Source organism: Macrobrachium rosenbergii, chromosome 52, assembly GCF_040412425.1.
Source record: "Macrobrachium rosenbergii isolate ZJJX-2024 chromosome 52, ASM4041242v1, whole genome shotgun sequence".
Classification (NCBI taxonomy): Eukaryota; Metazoa; Arthropoda; class Malacostraca; order Decapoda; family Palaemonidae; genus Macrobrachium; species Macrobrachium rosenbergii.
Genome location: NC_089792.1, coordinates 2,352,488 through 2,359,987, shown reverse-complemented (window position 1 = coordinate 2,359,987; position 7,500 = coordinate 2,352,488). Strand labels below are relative to the sequence as shown.

General features: G+C 34.3%; 1 long non-coding RNA gene across 2 annotated transcripts in view; it reads left to right on the top strand.

The window, feature by feature from the left end:
- Positions 1–2,380, top strand: part of LOC136833878 (uncharacterized) — a 135,525-nt gene extending 133,145 nt beyond the window's left edge. For both annotated transcript variants that reach the window (XR_010851607.1, XR_010851608.1), the window contains exon 3: positions 2,352–2,380. This is a non-coding gene — a long non-coding RNA (uncharacterized lncRNA). The remainder of the gene's footprint in view (positions 1–2,351) is intronic.
- The last annotated feature ends 5,120 nt before the right edge of the window (positions 2,381–7,500 follow it).

Sequence of the window (7,500 nt, the reverse complement as noted above, 5' to 3'; positions counted from 1 at the left end):
TATATATATATATATATATATATATATATATATATATATATATATATATATATATATATATATATATATATGTATGTGTATGTTTGTATGAATGTACGTATATAAGCTGCAAAAAAATTTTTTTTATTGTCTTTAAAAGAAAGATTTTAACTAATTAGATGCTTTCATATGTAATGTTTCTGAGGTAACTGCTTTACACCAAAAGTTTTCATGTGTGGATTATATATATACATATATATATATATATATGTATATATATATATATATATATATATCTATATATACATATATATATAGTATGTATATATATGTATGTGTCTACAGTATGTATCTGTGTTTATCACTGCAATGTGTGTGTGTATGTGGTATCACTGCGCACCATTGACTTGCTGACCGCTTTTGTGTTTGGTGATACTTATCTTTGATCTATTTGTGAAAGTCATTTCAAGTCAATTTGTTAAAAAGATTGCAACATAATGAAAATGGAACATCACTATGGCGAGGTGGAGTTAAAACAAAAATCCTAAATGTTTGCATCATACAAAATTAGGATTAATAGCCCTTACGGTGATGTGTACTGTAATGCTATTATTTATTCCAGCTACTGCCATTACACTGTATGGCGAAAGATAAAAATATTCGTGTTTTTCCATCGAGAAAAAAAATAAAGCTTACCAATATATTAGTTTGATCGGTCAGTGGAAAGTTAATTTTCATTCTGTGATATTTGTTTTGGTGTCATTAGAGGGGTTTGCCGTCAATGCACCTCACGGGGTGCACTGTAGGCATTACTAAACGTTCTTTGCGGCCTCCCTTCGGCCCCTAGCTGCAACCCCTTTCATTCCTTTTACTGCACCTCCACTCATATTATCTTTATTCCCCTCTACTGACAATTGATTCATAGTGCAACTGCGAGGTTTTCCTCCTGTTACACCTTTCCATCCTACCTACTCTCAATATCCTTTCCAGCGCTGAATGACCTTCGTTGGTCCCAGTGCTTGGGCTTTGGCCTAAATTCTATATTCAATTCAATTCAGTCATTACAAAAATGAATATTTGTAATTTACCGCAGAAGGTTCAGTAAAGTGTAATAGCAAGGATAAATGATCATGAGATTGATGATAATGAATAGAAGTTAGTAAAAACTACAAAAAATTAAAAAATTTTTGCATTATGCTGAACTGATAAATGTATAAGTATTTATGATATATTTATCAGTTTATTATGTATTTATAAAGTTACATTTTGTGTACATATTAATCAAGTTTCATTATTTTCTTTTATTGTCTGGGCCAAGACAAAAATCATTTTTACCTTTGCTAATTTAATAATTTTTTTACTTGCTTTTGTAAGCATTCAGGAAGCATTTAAAGTTCAGTTAAGCATTTTGCATAATGAATATGAAGCCTTTGGAAAATCGTTTAAATTTTCGTATTTTTTTTATTTCATGGATACCCTAGTATGTTTATATTTATTTTTTTAATTTATTTTTTAAACATGAAGCCATTGCTTTCAGAGAAAGATAATAACAATGATCACCGCCACAGTCATATTTTTTATTGGTAAATTGTTTAAAATGTCTGTTCAGAAAATATAATATATATACATGTATGTAAACGTATATATACACACATATATATATAGTACATATAAATATAAATATATATATATATATATATATATATATATATATATATATATATATATATATATATGACATATATGATCATTCACATTATTCCACACACACACACACTAAACATTTTCAAGCTATAAAAATAAAAGTTAGTTATAAAAATATACTAAATTATATATATATATATATATAGGATATATATATATATATATAAATATAAAGTTATGCATAAAGAGATTTTATATGATAACTGTGGAACTAGTTGTTTGTAAAGCCTGATTGCACATTTTATTTTTTATTGCATGAACATTGAATCAGTTACCTTATGGTATTTGTGCCTCAGCTATTTGTAGATTTAAAACAGTAGGATGTAGGGATTGATCTGTCTTACAAATTTCCATTATATATATTACGGTGAACTGGCTTATTGTTTATATATTTAGCTGTTCAGTAAAAAAAACTCATTTTAAAATATATTATGTTATTGGATTGTTATATACACATACAGTTTTTTTATGATACTTCATGCCAGTTTTCTCTTTATTGCACGAACCCTAGGAGAGCTGTTAATCAGCTCAGTGGTTGTTTCTATTTAGCTGTTCAGTTAAACTAAGATATACTTATTTGTTATTATAACTTTATATTAAGAGGTGCATTATTATTCTCAGGTTTGTTTTTCAGTTATTAATAATAATTTATTTTTTTTATGTTGCAGATAAGGATGGCTCCAAGAGTAAAGGTTAGTGATTGTAATCATCATTACGTTAGATAAAGTAATATTATGTTTTAATTATTTTGTGGGACCTGATATGTAAACCATTTGTTTCAGTCTCAATCATACGTACAATTTTATGTTTTAGTTTACTGTAAAAGAAAACTATTGTGCTGGCTTTGTCTGTCGGTCCGCACTTTTTCTGTCCGCCCTCAGATCTTAAAAACTACTGAGGCTAGAGGGCTGCAAATTGGCGTGTTGATCATCCACCCTCCAATCATCAAACATACCAGATTGCAGCCCTCTAGCCTTAGTAGTTTTTATTTTATTTAAGGTTAAAGTTAGTCATGATCGTGTTTCTGGCACCGCTATAGGTACCAAAAACACAGGCCACTACCGGGCGTGGCTGAGTTTCATGGGCCGTGGCTAAGAGTTTCATGGGCTGTAGCTGAAAGTTTCATACAGCATCATACGCTGTACAGAAAATTCAATTGCGCCGAAGAAACTGCGGTCGCATTTTATCTTTATTCATTTCTGGTTTCAAAACATTTCGGTTCATTTCGTGGTTAATGCTCTCATTTCACTAACCCTGGTGAACTGTAGGCTTTTATTTTTACCGTACCTCCGTTCATATTCTCTTTCTTCCATCTTACTTTTCCACCCTCTTAACAACTGTTGCACGGTTCATCTGAGAGGTTTTCCACCTGTTACGCCTCTCAAACTCTTTTATTACAATATCTCTTTCAGCGCTAAATGATCTCACAGGTTCCAGCGTTCGGCCTTTGGTCAAAATTTTATATTCCATAACATTTATCATTTCACTAGTTCGCGATGCTTTTCTTTATTCTTCCGTATCTGCCCTTTTTCAACCTTCTAACCACTCTTACTTCTGTCCATTTCAGGAACCGTGAGTCATAGTTTTTCTCAAACATCTCTCAAACTAATTATTTGATCGAAATGGTACTTTGACACAGCGTACAAGACACCTCCAGCTAATTTTTGGTAATATAGTGCATTGTCAAATGGTTTTAGGTAAGGCGTTTACTCTTGACTTACATGGTGTTGCCAAGCATCGCCAAACTATGCATTCGAACGTCCTTTATCCCCCTCTTGTCCCTCCCTCTCCCTTCCCCTCCTCATCCCTCCCTCAAGCCACTTCCTGGCCTCTCCATCTCCGCCCCCCCCCTTTCCTGTCTACGGGGGATAGCAGACGTTCGATTGGTAGATTAGTCCTGCTGACTCATGCGACTTTTCCCTTAAAAGTCAAGAGTAAACGCCTTAACTAACACCATTTGACAATGCACTATATTACCAAAGATTAGCGGGAGGTGTCTTGTACACTGTGTCAAAGTACCATTTCAATCGAACAATTAGTTTGAAGGATATTTGAGGAAAACGATGACTTGCGGTCCCTGAAATGGATAGTAAACCATTCTTGCTCCTCTCACTTCTTATTCGTCTCTATTAGCCCTTTCTTCACCTTTCCAAGCACTCTTTCTAAACCATATTTATTCCACTTTCTCCGTAGTTGCTCTTCTTACTTCTTCCTTATCAAACACGCTCAACTTCATTCGTCGTGATGAAAAACAAAAGTTGATGAAATAATCCAGGGGAGTATTGAGGCAGAAACTTAAGGCAGAGAAAAGTGTTTTGCAGGGAAGCGACTGCAAAGAGAAAGTTTGGCGAGCGAAGGGAACTTGCAATAAAAGTTGCAGTTGAAGGGATGCTGTCCGAAGGAAATGAAGGCTTGTGTTGATACAGGATTTATTCTGAAGGGTCCTTGGCTTCATTTCACAAAGGAAGTGGACTAGATTGAAGAAAGGAAGCGATTATTGTAAAGTTAATTATCTCACAAGAAAATGACATGCATATGCTTAGGTGGGCAATTATAAAGGTCAAGGTGACTGGATGGCTGATCTGGGGTTCAGGGTATATGGAGAATGTCCCTATTAAGGAAAGGATGCAGAAGGTATAGATGAGATCAATGATTGCCTCTTTGCATAGCAGACTAAGTGATAGGTGTAGTTTTGAAGGCTTACCAAGCTTAATATTGCTCTAGTTTTCAAGACGTATCAATCCTAATATTGGTCTAGTTTTCAGGACTTATCATTCCTAATATTTCTCTAGTTTTCAAGACTTATCAAGTCCTAATATTGCCCTAGTTTTGAAGCTTATAAATCCTAATATTGCTCTGGTTTTCAAGACTTACAGATCCTAATATTACTCTAGTTTTCAAGACTTACAGATCCTAATATTGCTCTAGTTTTCAAGAATGATGAATCCTGATATTGCTCTAGTTTTCAATACTTATCGTTCCTGATGTTGCTTTAGTTTTCAAGACTTATCAATCCTAATATTACTCTAGTTTTCAAGACTTATCATTCCTGGTATTGCTCTAGTTTTCAGACTTATGAATCCTGATATTGCTCTAGTTTTCAAGACTTATCAATCCTAATATTGCTCTTTCAAGTTTTCCAATTGACTTTACAGATCATTCCTAATATTGCTCTAGTTTTTCAAGACTTATTGTTCAGTCAAGACTAATATTAATATTTCTAGTTTTCAAGACTTATCAATCCTAATATTGCTCTGCTAATCTGGAAGGTTTATAGAAAGTTTGTCAGAACTTGGAAAGTGAGACAAGGAGCAGAAGTTTTTATAGGGGAAGAGTAGTGGCTTGATATGAGAAATAAGGATTGTGGGTCAAAGATATGTCAATAGCCGATTTTTGGGAAAAGATCGAGAATTGAAGGTAAAATTGACTGATGATTTGTTTTTGATCTGTTTACCCGGTATCTATCCTTCTATCTATCTATCTGTTTTTACACACACTCGCACACACATACCCTCACATCTATCTATCTATCTCCAGACACAACAATCTAATCTATCTATCTATGTTTACCAAAGGTTCTGCCACACATCTTTTGAGATGCCACGCAGCTGGTCCGTCGCATTTCGCATTGTCTTCCCTGGGCTGAAATCTGGTCCCTCTCAGGGACATTTTCAGCTTGGGGAGAAGCCAGAAGTCACCTGGAGCCATGTACATATGATGAGGCACAGGTGTGTTGTGTTTGGCCAGGTGTATCAAATGTGAAGAAAAAAATATCCGAAACATATACACACATTTATTTATTGAGTTAAAAAGGCATTGCAAACCCTGTTGAGGTTTTTATACTTTATTTTTTAACAAAACAAACAGTCCAGAGAAGACATCATGCAGACTGCGATGGAGATTAGGTTTACGATTGTTGTGTCTGAACTTGAGTATATTTTTTATGAATAAAGGTCGGATATTTTTTGAATCATATATATATATATATATATACTAATATATATATAAATAAGTATATATATATATATATATGTATATATATATTAGTATAAATATATATATATATATATATATATATATATATATATATATATATTGCGCATATATATATATATATATTAGTATATAAAATATTCCATTTTTATTTAGTACAAGTATACAAGTACATTCCTTTTAAACTGATTTAACTACGAGAAGTTCCCCCTCAATTAATTCTAGCCGACAGGCGTAGTCCAGGAAGTGTTAAATCGCAGATCAATAATAGGCATATTTTACTCGCGACGAGTACCGCATAAATTTGTCAACTGCCTCGTGTCCTGAGATCGTGTATCGATCCCGTGCTTTCGAAGAATCACCTTTAAAGCCATGTGAGACACTTCTGGCCGTGACTGCTCATGCAGTTTGGTTTTCGTTTGAAATTGGGATGCTCTTTTGCCGTAAAGTGGAAACTGCAGTATCTGCAAAAATACAAGGCTGAGAAAAATGGTAGATACTGCAGTTTTCCCTTGTCTTGCTACTGATTTTGCAGATATTGCAAGTGGGACCCCTAAATAAAGCGTTGAGGAATCATTCTGAAACTGCAGTAACTTGTGTATTAGTGTTTCACGAGCCTATAGGTGGCATATCTCAGTTTCGAAAATTTTGCTGATAATGCATTTTTCCATTTTAGGGCAGTCTTTAGTTTGTTACTGCGCTGGGATTTGGTAGTCTAAAATCTTGCAGTACGTTTTAATTGATGGGTTTTGATTTTATATTGGCTGGGTGTGATTTGATGGATCTTCGTGTTATGCATTTCTTCTGGAATTTCTCGAAACCAGGAACCTCTCTAGTTTGTTTCTGCACTGGGATTTGGTAGCTTAAAATCTTGCAGTATTTTTTTACCTGATCAGTTTTGCTTTTTATATTGGCTAGGTGGTGTGTGTTTTGCAGGATGTTCGTGTTACGCATCTCCTCTGGAACTTCCCAAAATTAGGAACCTCTACGCACTTTTACCTGAACGTATTTTTTTGATAGTTTTGCTTTTTATATTCTCCGTGGTGTGTGTTTTTGCAGGATGTTGTGCGCATCTCCTCGAACTTCCCAAAATTAGAAGTGCAGTTTGTTTCTCAAGCAGTACTGCAGTATTTTTTTACCTGATCAGTTTTGCTTTTATATTGGCTAGGTGGTGTGTGTTTTGCAGGATGTTTGCATGCATCTCCTCTGGAATCCCAAAATTCGAACCTCTAGTTTGTTTCTGCACAACCTTAAAATCTTTCATTTTTTACTGTGATCAGTTTTGCTTTTTATATTGGCTTGGTGTGTGTTTTGCAGGATGTTCATCATGCATCTCCTCCCAAAATTAGGAACCTCTCTCACTATTTGGTAGCTTAAAATTGTATTTTTTTACCTGATCAGTTTTGCTTTTTATATTGGCTAGGTGGTGTGTGTTTTGCAGGACTTCATCTCCTCTGTTAGTTTGTTTCTGCACTGGGATTTTTCAAATCGTTTTACTGATCAGTTTTGCTTTTTATATTCCAGGATGTTCGTGTTACGCATCTCCTCTGGAACTTCCCAAAATGGCCTCACTGGGATTTGGCAGCTTAAAATCTTGCAGTATTTTTACCTGATCAGTTTTGCTTTTTATATTGGCTAGGTGGTGTGTGTTTGCAGGATGTTATATTCTGTTCTGTTCTCTGAATTTTAAATTGGCTAGTTTGTTTTGCAAGGATTTAGCAGCTTGAAATCTTGCATTACTTTCTACCTGATCAGTTTTTTTTTATATTGGCTGGATGTGATTTGAAGGGTATTCCTGTTATAACCTATTCTGAAATTTCCTTC